The 16,703-nt window shown below is 38.6% G+C and overlaps 1 protein-coding gene across 2 annotated transcripts in view; it reads left to right on the top strand.

Annotated features, from left to right (window-relative positions):
- The first annotated feature begins 2,389 nt into the window (after window positions 1-2,389).
- The window catches only part of RAP1B (RAP1B, member of RAS oncogene family), a 43,765-nt gene continuing 29,451 nt past the window's right edge, over window positions 2,390-16,703 (top strand). Inside the window, exon 1 of one of the 2 annotated variants that reach the window (XM_057741854.1) lies at window positions 2,390-2,548. The gene's annotated coding sequence lies outside the window, so the exon portion shown is untranslated. The remainder of the gene's footprint in view (window positions 2,549-16,703) is intronic. The other variant, XM_057741856.1, reaches the window with a different exon arrangement.

Raw genomic sequence — 16,703 nt, 5'->3', positions numbered from 1 at the left:
GGATATACAATGGAGAAAAGGCAGCCTCTTCAATAAGTGGTGCTGGGAAAACTGGACAGCTACATGTAAAAGAATGAGATTACAACACTTCCTAACACCATACACAAAAATAAACTCCAAATGGATTAAAGACCTAAATGTAAGGCCAGACACTATAAAACTCCTAGAGGAAAACATAGGAAGAACACTCTTCGACATAAATCACAGCAAGATCTTTTCTGATCCACCCCCTAGAAAATGGAAATAAAAACAAAAATAAATAAGTGGGGCCTAATGAAACTTCAAAGCTTCTGCACAGCAAAGGAAACTATAAGCAAGACGAAAAGACAACCCTCAGAATGGGAAAAAATATTTGCAAACGAATCAACAGACAAAGGATTAATCTCCAAAATATATAAACAGTTTATCCAGCTCAGTATCAAAAATACAAACAACTCAATCAAAACATGGGCAGAAGACCTAAATAGGCATTTCTCCAAAGACGACATACGGATGGCCAAGAGGCACATGAAAAGCTGCTCAACATCACTAATTATGAGAGATGCAAATCAAAACTACAATGAGGTATCACCTCACACCGGTTAGCATGGGCATCATCAGAAAAGCTACAAACACTAAATGCTGGAGAGGGTGTGGAGAAAAAGGAACGCTCTTGCATTGCTGGTGGGAATGTAAATTGATACAGCCACTATGGAAAACAGTATGGAGGTTCCTTGCAAAACTAAAAATAGAACTACCATATGACCCAGCAATCCCACTACTGGGCATATACTCAGAGAACACCATAATTCAAAAAGACACATGCACCCCAATGTTCATTGCAACACTATTACCAATAGCCAGGACATGGAAGCAACCTAAATGTCCATCAACAGATGAATGGATAAAGAAGATGTGGTGCATATATACAATGGAATATTACTCAGCTGTAAAAAACAATGAACCTGGGACATTTTTAGAGACATGGATGGACCTAGAGAGTGTCATACAGAGTGAAGTGAGTCAGAAAGAGAAAAACAAATAGTGTATATTAACACATATATGTGGACTATAGAAAAATGGTAGAAATCAACGTTTGCAAGGCAGAAATAGAGACACAGATGTAGAGAACAAACATATGGACACCAAGTGGAGAAAGCTGGGAGGGTTGTGGGGGGAATGAATTGCGAGATTGGGATACCAAATTGTACACTCTAAATATATGCAGTTTATTGTAAAAAATAAAAAATAAAAAGTTAAAGGGTTTTTCTAAGGAAACAGAAATTACCGAAATATGTAACATATTCAGTTAACCTAAATTGTGAAACGCCTAGAAAGCACTTCTACAGAAAACTTAGGATAATTACAGTTCATCCTTATCTATTCCTTTTAGTTTTCAATTACTAATATTCTTAAAAAGAGTGAAATTAATATTTTTGCTAATCTTCCAAATTTATAAAAGTTCATAAACATTTATTTCAAGAATGCTTCATAACAGTGCCCAGTTACACTATGAACTAAGTAAAAATTAGTCTTTAATGACCGCCCCCTCCCCGCAAGCCCTACTTTTCCCTGCACTTTACTCTCTCTTTGAATATTTTTGTCCATCAAAACCCAGTCTCATAAAAAAGCTAATGTCTTGCATAAAGGGTAGTGGTATTTTAGTCTCTCCTCTGACAGTGGTAAATTCCACTGTTAAATTCCCACCCTTTTTGAAACAAGGCATTTTGGAACTGAAAGTGCTCTCTATTGCGCACATCATAAGCCCACCTATGGGTAACTCTAAAGTGCTCGAGTCGTGCATTTAAATATGCGATTTATTTTATTCATATAAATAGTAGATTTAAGTACAAAGTTGTTTGAAATCATGGAGTAGTTAACTGAGTTTGACAGGGTAATTTGGAAAGAGTTGCCCCCAGTGAAGACACCTGACAACTCAAGAGAAACCATTTCAAGAATGAAGAGAACGGTGCCCTAGACTAGGCGCCCTCCCGGGAGCTCTAGGTGCGGAAACCCAGCGCGGGTACTTCTGCAGCCACCTTCCCCAGCACAAAGGAAGATGCGAGCACCAACTGCGCGGTGGCCGTGCTGACTGAATCACAGTTTGCGTGAAAGGCACCTTTTGCGTTTCGGACGGTTTCTAAGCTCTTCGCACCAACGTAAACCGCTACGGTTTAGGAAGCCGAAGGCGAGGCCAAAGGGGCAGCGGAGGCTGGGAGAGAAACACCGCAGAGAAAACGCCGCGAAGAGCGCCGCGCGCGTCCGGCTTACGCTGCGGCGGCGCAGAACGCACCGCCCCTCGGCTCCCCTCGCCCCTCCCCTCGGCCCCGCCCCTTCCCGGGCCGCGCACCCGCGTGCCCCGCCCGCGGACGGAAGCGAGAGCGAGGCTGAACGCCTGACGTCAGGGCGACACCGCCAAACCTCGCCCAGAGTCAGGCGTGTAAACCAGCCCGAGCGGCGGCGGCGGTAGCGGCAGCGGCAGCGGCAGGACCGCCGTGGCGCCGGTAGCAGCGACCCGGAGGGAGCGCGAGGCGACGCTGGCTGCAGGGGCCCGGTGACAGCGCGAGAGGTTCGCAGAGTGCGTGCGTGGCCGCTGAGGGGAGCGGTGGCGGCGGCCGCACGGGGCGGGGGCCGGGCGCCGGCTGAGGGGAGCGGGCGGGGTGCGGCGCGGGCCGGGCGGGGCGCGCGCGGCGGGCCGGGGGCCGGGGCGGCGGCGGCGGCGACGGCGACGGCGGCCTCGGAGCGCGGCAGGTGGTGCGAGGGCCCGGCGCCCGGCCGGCGAGCGCGCTGCCTCCCAGGCCGGCGGGGACGAGCCGCCGCCGCCGCGGGGGAACAGCGCGCTTTGCGGAAGGGGTCAAATGTCTGAAATATGGCGGAGGAAGTGAGAGCCCGAGGACCCCCCCACCCGCCTGCTCCCTCCTGCCCGCCGCCGCCCGCGGTCCCCCGCCGGCTCCCCGGAAGACTTGCCCTCCCCCCCCGCCCCGGAGCCCCCTCGCCGGCCGCCTAGGTTTCCTCCCGGCTGTGAGTGGAAGTTAGAACGGAAACCAGAAAGTTGTCCTTTGCGGAGACCCAGCTTCCTCGAAGTCCCGAGTCGGGGTGAGGAGCGTTCGGGGGAAGCCACTCCCCGGCGCTCTGCGGGCTCGAGCCTGACAGGGAAAAAGTTTGCCTGAAACGGGGCCGGTTCGCTCCGTTTGTTGCGGGAAGTGGCAGGAGGAAGGCAACGGAGGGAGCCCCACCTAGTCTGGCACAGCCGCCGCGGAGGGAAGAACTGTTAAAGGGGCCTTTCCCTTCGTCAGCAAGAGGAAATCTCTTTCTCTTTCAGAGGGGGAGAAAATCCAGGAAGTTTGTCCTCTTCTCTTTTTCGCCATCTCGATGTGGCTGAACACTGTCAGCGCCATGAATCTTATTTAAAACTACCCCCAGTGAATCGGGCCGTCCGAATTTTTCTTCTGAAAAAAAAAAAACCACACACAAAAAAAACTGATGGCTTTTGGAGAAAAGATCATTCTTGCCGCGTTTAAGCGGACGGTTTGCTTTCCCTTCGCCTGCTCCCCCCCCCGCCCCCGCTCTTATTAGTTCAGAACATTTTTGCCCTGCAGCTCTTGTTCGGTGTGAACATTAGCAGTTCTGTGTTAGAGTAACGGCAAATCACATTTTTAACGGGGTTAGAGAGTTGACACTAAATGAAGGTTGTGATTTTAATATTTAAAAATTAATTCAGCCTGATTGGTTTTTTGTTTTGCTAGTAGCATAGCATCTGATTTCTAAATATCTAAAATATAATTTATAATGCTTGTAAAACTTAAAGCTTCCAACTCGTAAATTCGTTTTTAACCCTCTTATTTTGTGATTAGAATGCTGTTTGGACTTGCTCAACAAAACCTTAGCTTGGCGAGAAATAACGGAAGAAGGGGAGACGTTCATTTAACTTCGTTCAAGCTGGTATCACTCCTAAAAGCTGACGTTTGAATAGTATTTGAGTCATAATGGAGTCATGGGCCGGAAAGGGCTATTTAGATCATCCAGTCCCACCCTCTGATTTTACGGAGGAGGAAACTGAGGCCTGGAAAAGATAACTAGTCAGTGGTCTTGCTGACTTGTAGGACAGTAGTTTATCCATAATAGAGAACCTGGAGGAAAAAATATGATGTTTTTATAGTGAATTACATTTTACAGAGGATAGTTGTCCCATCATACCCCCCCAAAAGATGCGTACATTACTCAGTGTAGAAGAACCATTAGGGTAGTTTCATTGCCAGATTAAGAGAGGAAGTTGATGCTCAGAATGGGTAATTAACTTTAAAGACACAGAGTCCTGAATGATAGTCTTATTGGAGCCCATCTATGCTTTTGATCTCTGCACTACACGAAAGTGGTTTCACTTGCATTTTCTTTCTGTCATTCATAATAAATTGTGAGACTCCCTTATCTGAAGAAGCGTGAAAGTAAATCTTTGAAACACGTATATCCATTTTGGTTTTAATGTGCCAATGGGAATTATGGGAATACAGCTGGAGAAAACAGTAATAAACTGGCTTAAAGTGTGGTATGGGTTCATGAAAATGATTGCTTTTTCTGCTCCCTACCACCCTCCCCCACCCTATGAAAGTCATCTCTCTTCCTTTCTATGACAAGTATCACTTCCTGTCTTTTGTTATCACTATATGTGTTTTTTGTCCTCCCACAAAATTATAAACTCCATGGACAGGATGTGTTCTTTGCACAGAGACAATACCAGTTTCTTAAATGTAAGCACCATGAGGGTAGGGACATGAGCCATGTCATTCTCTACTGTATCTTAGTTCCTAGAACCTTGCCTGTGCGCATAGTGAGTGTTTAGCATTTAGATTTAGGGATTAACTGTATTGAACATTTAAAGAGATGATATATGAAGAGAACTTTGTATTCCTTCAAAAAGAAGCATTTCCACTTTGGTTTTGGAATCATTTTAACTTTACAAATTGATTTTTATTTTACCCTCAAAGCAATCTTTTACTGTGGAATTTCAGTATTTTCTCTTAGTGTATGAAGGGAAAGGGAGCCCCATTGTAAGGAGCCACAATGTAAGAAGGGTCTAGCGAGGTGTAATAAGGAATTGATCATAAAAGACTTTGATCTGTGTATAATAGAATGTTAGCAAGTGTATCGTCCAATGTATTGGGTTGGCCAAAAAGTTCGTTCCGGTTTTCTGACGCTGTTACAAAAAAAATCCGAATGAACTTTTTAGCCAACCCAAAAAGATAGGTAGAAGACCTATGCCGAGATTGATAACATAGTTAACTACATACATGTTGCTTTAAATATAAAGTCTAAGATTTGAATGAGAAACTGTCCGTATTCAGTTTTCTTTGACTTCCTTTGTAAGTATTTGATCAATATTTATTAAAGCAGGCAAATTAAATAGGGAAACTGGATCTTCTACAGATAGGATTTGTCTGATTTTGCAAAGACGTCATTTATTTTTCTTCCAAAAGTGTAAATAGGCAGTTTTATTACTGAATATCAAGATCTTACTAGTGTGCATGTATCATTTCCCCAAAGACTTAAAATAGTGTGTTTCTGTGTTATGTATTGATAAAGGTGGGTATTGATCTGTAGTGTTTTGATTTGATTGGCACCAGGAATAGTTCAGTATTTATGAACTGAATATTCAAAAGCTGTCTTTTCTATTATGGCAATGACGTCACATGCTCAGTCTATAGAAAATCTTGATAAAGATTGATCTTAAACTTTGTAAGACCATATAAGGTTGTGACTAAATTCATGCCTTGATTTTTCTTCCCCCTCCTATCATTTTTGAAGACTCTTAGAGATTAGGCTGAAGTTTTTACAGTTACCCTTTGCAAATTGGATTTCTTTTAGAAAAAGTAAAGAAAGATATTTTGGCTGATGCAATAATTTACTGTTAACATTGGACAAATTTTTCAGCAGACAGGAGGTCTGTACCATGGCTTACCCTTTTGCTGAAAGCCTAATGTTTTTCAGTGTTCTTATTTTGCTGTAGTACTGAAAGGTACTAATTACCATTTGAGAACTTAGGGTCTTCATTTATTAGTCCTTTGGAAAGCTTATGAACGCGATAGAAGCAGTGGGACAAGGAATAGAATGAATTTTTCTATTGCAGTAAAGACTGGCTTGCTGTATAATCTTGTGCACTTTGTTTGAACCAAGCTGATCACTGGATTTTAAGACCAATCCCTTTAGTCATAGAATTTGTATTTTAAAGAAGAAAGGTTATCAGGAACTTTGACGCTGCCTTTAAAAAAATTAAATCACTTTTTAAAATACACAACTGATAAGAAGAAATACCACTTCTCCATACTTCCTAACACTGGTGTGTTTATTCCCAGTGTTAGTCAAATTAAGGCTACACAGCAACTGATTATTATTTCAGTAGTGATTTATAGAGAATTTTGCATCAATAGCAGATCAAAATTTTTAAACTGTTTCCAAGGAACCTTAAAACTTATAAAAGAAAAAAGTGAAAATTTGGGGAAGTGCTCCAGATTTTTAAATAATATTTAAATTATTTATCAAAAAATATTTGGGGAATTCTCAGGCGGTCCAGTGGTTAGGACTGCACACTTTCACTGTGGAGGGCCTAGGTTCAAACCCTGGGCGGGGAACTAAGATCCCACAAGCTGCACAGTGGCCAAAAAAAAGGAGGAAAAGAAAGAAAGAAAAATATTTGCAACATGAATTGCAGAATTTTCTAATGCTTTTTACTGTAGAGAACGGTATTCTGGAGTATTACTACGCTTGAAATTGTATATGAGGTGCTGGGGTACTAGAAGTACGTTCACTTTTAAATTAAGAATCTTAGTCTAACTATAGAGAATAATTATCTAATGTTCTGACTTTGAATTCTGTATTGGGCTGGTTCCTAATGCTTAACTCTTATAGTTATGCTGTTCTGTAATTTTGTAGTTGTACATGTGTGCGTATTTATTTAATTATTTACTTACTTGAGTGAAACGTTTTAAATGTAAACTGGATTCTGATCCCATGAGATAACTTGCTAGGTGATCTTTTCCAGTGGGGGGGATTAAAATGTTTTTAACTATTGTACAGGTAGATTAAAGATGTTAAAGGAAGAGAGTATCCATTAAAAAGTTATATGTAATTTTGATCACTTTAAATCATTGACTTATTGGAATCATCACTTTTACTACATCACAGAGCTTCTTGCTGAGTTTTTCAGTAGTTGCTTTGACTATTTCAGTAAATATGTACTTTTAATAAAATAGTTTTCTCTCCTGTATTTAAAATTTAGCTTTTTAAGTAATTTTATTTTGAAAATATACAGTGAACTAATTGCATCACCTCTACCTGTTGCTTTCCTCTTATTTGCCTTGTGGGAAGGGAACAAAGATGAAAGAAAATCTGTTTTGTCCATTTAATAGCAGTTTTTGGCAAAAGCTTCTAGAGAGGAAATGGAAAATGTTATGCAAAATTCTACTTATCTGTGTTTTCTATAATTTATCCTTATTAGAATATATTTTTCAAGTCACTGTATTCTAAAAAAAAAATGGAGTTTCTAAGAGTTCTTAGCTACTGGGAATAATGACTATAAACAAAGCTCTTTTTGTTTAATTAATAGTTTGTAGGTGTCAAAGTGGTGTGCATATTGTATCCAACTGTTGCCTTGTGTTGTAAGGTTGCAATGAGACTGCATTATGCTAACATAGTTATAGCTCCTGCTTCTAAGATTTATAAGTTATCATTAACTGCCTCGGTAACTATAGCAAAACTTGGGAATCCCTCAGGAACCTTGAATTCTGTACTGTACAGATGATAACAAGGGATAGTAATGAAGTATATAAGCATGCATTATTCTACTGCTCTTGAAATTGTTGAACTTGAAATGTTGCACTAAAGTTTTGAATACAGAAAAGTGTAATGAAGAAAACTAGTATCACTTGTAATCCTGCCAGTGCAATGAATTTTTAGGCAAAGTTTGTTCTTCCTTTTCTGGAGCTTTCCGAACCTCTTTGCTTCCTCAGAGGGAAAGATGACATACACTACTTAGAGATGTTGAGGATTAAGTGCAGTATTATTCATAAATGTTTATTAAATATATTAATGTAGCACTAGTTCTTGTTCTTTACTGTAAAGCTTCTGTTCACCTGTAGCATCGCTAGTGCCAATTGAATTTGATTAGATTACTTAATTTTTAAGATTCCTACTAAGGTATGAATGAGAACTAAGGAAGAATAATTGTGATTGAGAACACATAAATTGTCTAGCTCAGTGGTTTTTAAAGTATGGTCCAAGGAATCTTGGGGATTGCCTGGACATATTCAGGGAGTCTACAAGTACAAAACTATTTTTACAGTAATACTGGGATGTCTTTTGCCTTTTCATTTTGCACGCAAAGGTGAGTAAAACTTTTGACATCTTGGAACAAATCAGGTCAGAGTACCACACTGTATTAGCAGTCATTGTACGTATTCTTCACTGCCATGCACTCGCAATTTTAAAAAAAGAAAACAAAAAGAAAACCTAAATGCGCTTGATGAAGTAAAAAAGAAAATTATCAGATCTCAACTTTGTACAAATTTTAATATACTATGACAAAATAGGAAGTATGCTTAAAATGCTTTTTTTGCTGCCATACTGAAGTATAATGGTTGTCTCTAGGGAAGGCATTTGTGTGATTATTTGAGTTGCAAGCTAAATCAGCCACTTTTTTCATGAACACCATTTTTACTTGAAAGAATGCTTGACAAACTGAAGAAGTTTTTCAGACTTGGGTATTAGACTGACATTTTCTCAAAAAGTGAACTTGTATCTTTAAAAGGAAAAAATTGACAGGATTTATGGGCAATGATAAAGTTCTAGTTTTCAAGTGAAAATTAGAATTTTGGAAAACTTGTGTTAGCCACTGTGCTCCTGACAACTTCCCAACATTTTAGGAGATGTTTTCTGATGATGTTGGTGATATTAATGAGCATGGTCTTTAAAATAATGTATAATGAAATATGTCAGTATTTGAAGATCCACATGACTCTGTAAGCCAATATTTTCCAGGTCACCAATGCATGATATTATAAGATCATGCATGGATAAGAAGTCCTTCCAAAGTTCTAGCTAGACCAGTGGGTCTTAATGTTATAGAGAACAGAAAGTTTTTTGATAAGGTTACCCATTCCAGTATATCGCAGCCTATTGAGTTTTGGTATAGTACCAAAGGGGAATATCCGCATTTATCTGAAAAGCTATTAAAATATTCCGAACTGTCTGTCTGGTTACTGTTCACTTTTTTGTGTGTATTACTCATTTTTCCATGCTTTGTAATATATTGAACATATTTCTGTTGGACGGGTGGAGAAGAATAGGAACCATAGATAAATGTGAGGCAGTGTTTTCATGGGCTTTATCTTGGAATCGCTCACTAATATATAATCATTTTAAATTTAATTTCTTTGCAGTTCTTTCTGTTGAGCAGTCCATTCAGTTTTTGGCCACACCACGCGTCTTGTGGGATCTCAGTTCCCTGATCAGGGATTGAACCCAGACCCTGGCAGTGAAAGCACCAAGTCCTAACCACTGGACTGCCAGGGAATTACCCCCATTCAGCTTTTGATTGCAGTAGTAGATTAAGTAATTGTCATTTTTTAAGCCAGTTTTTCGTTTCAGTACTAATTTTGTATATCTGATTACTCAACCATAAATAGGTTGCATGTATGTTCAGGTTTTGACATAATCTTAAAAAGGTTTTTTAATAGTTGACTTTAATAATTGACTCACAGTTTTAGGATATGCAGTAGCTTTCATATAGTAGAGCTATGTACTTTTTCCCATTTCTAGTTTAATAATGTCTCCTTGACCTGAGAATTTGATGTGTTGTCTAGATACTATTCCAAACAAATGATAATGTTTTTACCTTCTGGGAGAAAGCTGTTTCTTTTTCATGTTTATTTAAGAACAATTGTAGCAATCCTTGTTAAACAACTTCTTATAAAAGTTATGGTTTAGGACCATTCCAGATTTTAAAGGATTTTTAGGCTAACCTGCATTTGGTTCAAGTAATAAGTTTCAGATTATGGAAGAAGTAAGATACGTAAATTGTAGTTTGTACTGTACCCAGTTTCTTGGAAATTTAGTGCCAGTTATTTCCCTAGAAATAATAAAATGGTGTGTCCTGTGAATAAAGAGAGTATTGAGTCTGAACACCACTGTTGAAAGAATAGGGTTGGCATCAGAGAAAGAGAAAGAGATGTGGAGTGGTTTAGAGAAGGAATAAGTGTAAAAAACTAATTTAAGGATAGCTTCAGGGATTAAGCATTATAGAATTCCTGCCTCCATGAGTTAATCCCACAGTAAGGGAGGTGGGGGGTAGTTAATAGGAAGCTTTAGTTCTCCCTGTGTTCAGTAATTAACTGGTCAGCTGTTCTGACTGTTTTGAGTTAAGGAACATACTGAGATCATATTTTATGTTTGGGATGTCCAAATTAGTCACAAAGTTGCCACTCACTACTGCTTATATAGTTTTAGTTGCTAGCTAAAAAATGTTGAAATTCCCTCTATTTTAGGTTTTTTTATACTTAAGCTTTTTCTTCTTCCAAGAGCCCTGTCACCTTACTTGATCATCCTTCAACAAAGAGAAGACAGAGTTTGCAAGCTTTTAAGGACAGAAGAGCATTTATAACATTTTTCTATTTACATGAAAGTAATGATGGTGATAATAGGCAATGAAGAGGTAGAAGGGCAGGAAGTAGAAAAGAATGTGAGGACGGTGATGAAGAGGTTCTCTTTCTAATGAGCAGAGCTGCTGTTTTCTGCTGTTCACTTTAGAGTTCTGGTTAAGCAGAAATGATAAACTCCACTTTGAAAAGCACTTGTGATGCTTTAGTGATTGATGCAGCATGTCTACCAGTGGGTCCTATGTAGAGGATAAATTGATATTATCAGAGATTATGGTATTAGGGTAAAAGTTTCATAACTGTGCACTGTGAATTGAGAATACTGTTGCTGTTTTTACTTCCAACAGGGTCTTATGCACTTTTCTCTGAACCTTTAGGGGCTCAGATTGGACATTTATTTCACTTTTTCTCATATTTCAGCTGATTCCATTGATCATGAGAGCTAAATCTGAGAAATGATGTGCTAGTTTTGAGTAGTTTGACTCTACCCTATTAAGTAGCATGGTTTAGTAGTGGTAACTTTGACCTGGGCAGTCTAGGCTTCAGTTTTCTCTGGCACTGGCCATGAAACCTAGAACAAGTTAATTCCTCTCTTAGAACTTACCTTTATGTAGACAGAGTTTGATTAAATGGCTGTTAAGGTATTTTTGAGGTCTAAAATCCTGTGTTGTGATAACAACCTTGTTTAAAGCTGCAGGCATCTCTTACGGGAACTTCCTAACTTGTTTCCATTCTTGTCCTTCTATACTTCAGTCTTCATTCAGAAGACAAAGTCATCTTTTAAAAATGTAAATCAGATCATTTCCTCCCCTAGTGACTTAAAGTAAAAACCAGGTCCAGTTCTTGCTTACTTCACAACTTTACCTCCTTTCCATTGTTCACTAAGCTCCAGCCATACTGGACTTCTTTCTGATCTTAACCCCACAAGCCCTCTACCACCTTTTGAGTTTTGGTGCTTACAGTTGCTTTCTGTCTGTCATGATCTTTCTTTAGCTGTCTGCAGTTCTGCCTCAGTCTGAACATCACATCTCAGTTCAGATGTCTCATCTACAGAGATGCTTTTCCAGATCACCTTATATAAAGGAATATCCCCTCTTTATTACCTGCGTAGTTCTTACCACAGTAATTATATTTATTTATTCCTCTATCCTCTCTTCCCCTCTAAAATGTTTGTTTCAAAAGGAAAAGAACACCATATCACTTTTCCACCACAGTCTCAAATGGTAAGTGGCACACATAGTAAGTGCTCAATTTTTTTTATTTTAATTGAAAGAATACTTGAAATGTCCAGTGGTTTGTCCTTGTCAATTCCTATCATAGGCTACTTCTTAGACTAATTTTTTTAAGTGTTAGATTTATTTCCAACTATAATCCCTCATTATTTAGGGCATCTGTCTCTTGAGGACTCATTCATCTGACTGCCTGTAATTGAGAGCTGGTTGTTCTCAGTTACTGTATGTTATGATTAAATTGAATAATTATGCACAAAAGGTTCTTAGCAAAGACATGAAAATTTAATCATCGTGAAATGTAAATAGCAGTTCAAAATAATAATACCCAAATGAGTGATATAGATGAGTACTTATAGAATCAAAGGAAGAAGTGAAAACTCTTAGGCTTTAGTAGTCCAAGAAGCCATTAAAAATGAGGTGGGATCTGTACATGATATTAAAGGGGTGTGTAAGTTTTCAACTAACAGTGAATAGACAACAATATAGAAATTGGAAGTGCATAGTGTGTTCAGGGCAGTATTTTGCTCTAGTAGATGTTTGTGAAATGGATTATAGGTCCGTAATACCTTACCTGTAACCCTTGGTGCCAGGTATTTTGGAATTCAGAACTTTTTGGAAAGATTTGTTTTGAATTTTAGTAAGAGTAATCAAGCACTTAATATTTCTAAAGTGAAACATAGTTACACTTAATGGGATAAATAAAAACTATAAATAGCTTCACATTGGTGTTTGGGTGAAGTGTTGCTGTGTGAAAAATTTATGTCAGGTCAGGTTTTGCCACTAAATTAAACCTTCAGGTTTCAGAAATTTTTTCTGATTTCAGAATTTCTGTGAGAAATGGGTCTAAAATAGTTGGAAAGACTTTACTCTTTATTACTTTGTGTCTTTGGGGAGGACATCAAGGTCTGAAAATGTTACTTTGAAGCAATTAGCTTACAATTTCTGCCAAGGAATTCTTTTTGACACAGACTCAGGATGGAAGGCACTGCTGAGGGTGATAAGTCTTTAAAGGTATAGGAGAACCACCTAATTCCTTAGAATCCGGTTAAATGTTTGGAAGTAGTGGAGATTCATCTCTGTATTGGTGCCTGGAAAATAGGAAATGGTTAAAAAAAAAAAAAAGCTTGATGCTCTTTTTTTAATGATTGAGCTCATATTTTCGTTACGATTTCTTCTTTATTGATTTTTAAACTCTTATACCCTACAGTGTGTCTCCCAATTGATAGATTTCTAAGAAATATACATTTAATTGTGAAGCAAGAGCACAAGAGAAGGTTAGAATAGGAACATTGCAGGACTAATGTAATCTCCATTTTAACATCCTTGATGGAATCACTTGGTATTGACAAGGAAAGAAGTAAATATCTGAAGATGCTACTTTGAAATTTAGGATTGATTATAAGAAGTGCCTGCCCACTTTTTGTTTTCCCCATATGCTCTCCTTATTCTAGCAGCCTAATTAACACTGAAACTTCAGTCCGCATTGCCATTATCCATTCATTTGGTGTTTATTAATGTCCAAGAATGCAGACATGTGTGTGCTATTTTTGGATATTGAATTGTAACTTATAGGATTGCCAAGATAGGCATGTTTCAAAGCTACTTTATAAAAAAAAAAGTGCTTACTGACCTAATAATTATGCAAGTGGAATAATGTATGGAAAAGCCAAATGTAAGCATTATTTATGGCTTACAAAGTTTGGCATGCCTTTTATTTTTCTAAATAGTCTTTATTATACTGGGTACTAAGTGCATCTTTAAATAAATTGAAGAGGCTAGAGTATAAAAGGAAAAACTGTTAAATTAGTCTAAAACAACTTTATAAAACAACTAGCTGGGCTTCCTAGGTGGTGCAGTGGTTGAGAGTCCGCCTGCCAATGCAGGAGACATGGGTTCGATCCCTGCTCCAGGAAGATCCCACATGCCGCGGAGCAGCTGGGCACGTGCGCCACAACTATTGAGCCCCTGTGCTGCAGCTGCTGAGGCCCACGCCCTAGAGCCCACGCACCACGGCGAGGAGTGGCCCCTACTCACCACAACTAAAAAGCCCACGCACAGCAAAAAGGACCCAACACAGCCAATAAAATAAATTAAAAACAAAAAAAACAACTAGCTGCACAAGCCATTGTGGGCATTAGCTAGTATAAACTGCTGCTTATATTAAGGTATTAAAATTATTAGAGAAAACTATGGAAAGTACCTGTGCTTCCACTGTTTTTTGTTAATTTTTCTCCTCTGAATTTGTGGCACATTTACTAGGAAATTTTCTATTAGGAATGTCTTGGTCTTGAAATTTCATTTAGAATGTAATGCAAATCATAAACCCACAATCTAAAATTATGGCGTTCTTATTATGGTTTCAAATGCAGTCATATTAAGCTTAATCATTAATCTTAGGAAGGTAACAGTAAAATGAAATAAATTTTTTCTTGTAGTTATTTGTTCCTTCTCTCATGGAAGACTAATTCTATTTATATCTGAATTCAGCCTTATGTTGAAACAGACTGAAATTATGTTTAAAAATGTTTCCCCATCCTTGTGGAGGGTGGTGTATTATAAAATCTGAGTATCTATATTAAAAGAAATATCTGTGGCATTCTTCCAGTCATTGAAAATGGGTGTGGTTTGTTCTGGAATCCTTACCCTTAACTTGAATTCTAATCTATCTGCTGGTAGTAAAGGGCCTCACTTCTGATTTCTTGAAATACGTGAAAGCAAGTATTTTACCTAACTAATGGGGATATCTCTGTGGTTGATGTAATTATATCATTCTGGTACCTGTTCAGCAAACATTATTGAGCACCTTTGGTGTAAGTATTAAATTCTGGAATCATAAATTCAGAAGACTTGGAGAAAATGTGGCTTCACTAGGAACATAGTAAAACATCTGGTTAACTTATCCCTTTGGAGTGGTGGTATCTCTTTTTTTCTGTGAAATGTGGAAGCTAAGATGTTAAGAGTAGATTATTATAAATGACTGAGGATTATTTAAAATACTGATTTCTGGAGCCCTGAGGAACACGGAGACCTTCCTTTTCTGTGCTAAACTGGAGGATACTTATTTGGAGGCAAAGAAGACTAATAATATAGGCTCTGGTAGACGCTGACCTTTCTTTGCTAGGGATATAGGTCTTAGGGTCTTAAGGAGGAAGGGAGGTGTTAGAGTCTTCCAGAGGTGCTTTTTAAAACTTACACATGTAGGCACACAATCCCTACGATAATGAGAGATGTTACTGATCACTACTGCTCTAATGTTGCTTAATTCTCCCAGGCTTCTGGGTCTTCCGATTTAAATTTGATCTAACCTTGAGACGTCCCCTCCCACCATTCCCAATCAGTAACTTTGTTTTGCCACCTTTTCAAATACCCTGTGTATAGCTCCTTACCTCCTGTCATGCCAGGGTGTGGCCCATATGGGCCAGGCTACATCTAACAGAAACATAATATCTGACCAAAAATGCCTTATATGAACATACAGATGTGTGTGTTCACATTTATCTTTAGAAAGACTCATCAGTGTCTGAAAAGACACAGACTTCAATGAGTCTTGGTGAATAACTTTGCTTTATAAAAAATTAAAATGCCAAGGTTTTTCAGTCTCCCTTGGTAGCTAGGGTAGAAGTACTTGACATAGGCCTAAGAAACAAAGGATTTTTTCTAGAATAATTTGAAAGGAAACTTTGCAGAGCCCTAGTTGCATGAATGCCTTAATGTTAGGCTGTTTATTGTATTAACTATTTCCAAAATCAAAGTGAGCTGATTTAATAGATCAGATTTAGTTCCGCATGTAAAAAGGTGTTTTATCCAAGATACCCTTTTCAGTTTTATCTGTAAAACTGGATGGAGTGTTGGGATATGCTGGGGCCTTACCTTAGGTTCCCCTAATAACACTGTTTTCTCATCCTCACAAATGGCCTTAAACAGCTGAATCTGTTGGCTAAGTGAATAAGGTGCCTGTTGAATGTTGTAATAGAGCAACATCAACTATGCCAGAACCAAAATTGTTGTTTTTGATAGACAGTCTTAAGCATTCAGGTGGGTCATCCTCAGTGATTCCTTTCAGGGCTTTTTCGGTTGAGATTTTTGCATATTTTGCAGCTGATTAATTCATCTTTGTAAAACTATCAGACAACAGTGTAAAATGTCTAAATATTTTACATAAAATGTTCTACATCAGAAGTTTTCAAATGTTTTTTAGTTACAGTCCTGTTTCTCCTTTCCCTAAACCATACCAGACATGGATAATTGAGAACTGTACTCTTTCCCTTTTAGTCTAGAATCATTATTAACACTGTACTCCAGGTAGCCATTAACGCTTTGAATTGCTGTTTGAGCTGAAACCCATTTGCCACCAGTGAATTAATGGACAAGGTCTATCCTTATCTCTTCCAGGGTAGTATCAGCAAACTTTCTTGTAAAGGGCCAGTTAATAAATATCGTAGGCTTTGTGGAGCATATATTCTCTGTCACAGCCACTCAACTCTGCTATTTTAGTATGAGTAACAATAGACAATGTGCAGTTACATGGTTGTGTTCTAACAAAACATTATTTACAAAAGACAGCCATGGCGAAATTTGGTCTGTGAGCTGGAGTTAGCTAACCCCTGCTCTAGGGCGAGAAACTGGTTTTGATTCATTCAACAAATAATTGCCTTCTGTATTCCAGGCACTGTGTTAAGTGTTGGTTATGCAGCAATTAACATGATAAATAGGCTTCTGACCATGAGGTATTTAAGCCTTAACTGAGTATTTTTTATGCTTTAGGCATATCCAAAGCAGCTTTTTGAGGAAAAATATGACATACCCCATACATCTGCTTCACTTGTCAATACAAGTGAGATCTTAG

This window comes from Hippopotamus amphibius, chromosome 7 (genome assembly GCF_030028045.1).
Source record: "Hippopotamus amphibius kiboko isolate mHipAmp2 chromosome 7, mHipAmp2.hap2, whole genome shotgun sequence".
NCBI lineage: Eukaryota > Metazoa > Chordata > Mammalia > Artiodactyla > Hippopotamidae > Hippopotamus > Hippopotamus amphibius.
This window is presented reverse-complemented; position numbering and strand designations above follow the sequence as displayed.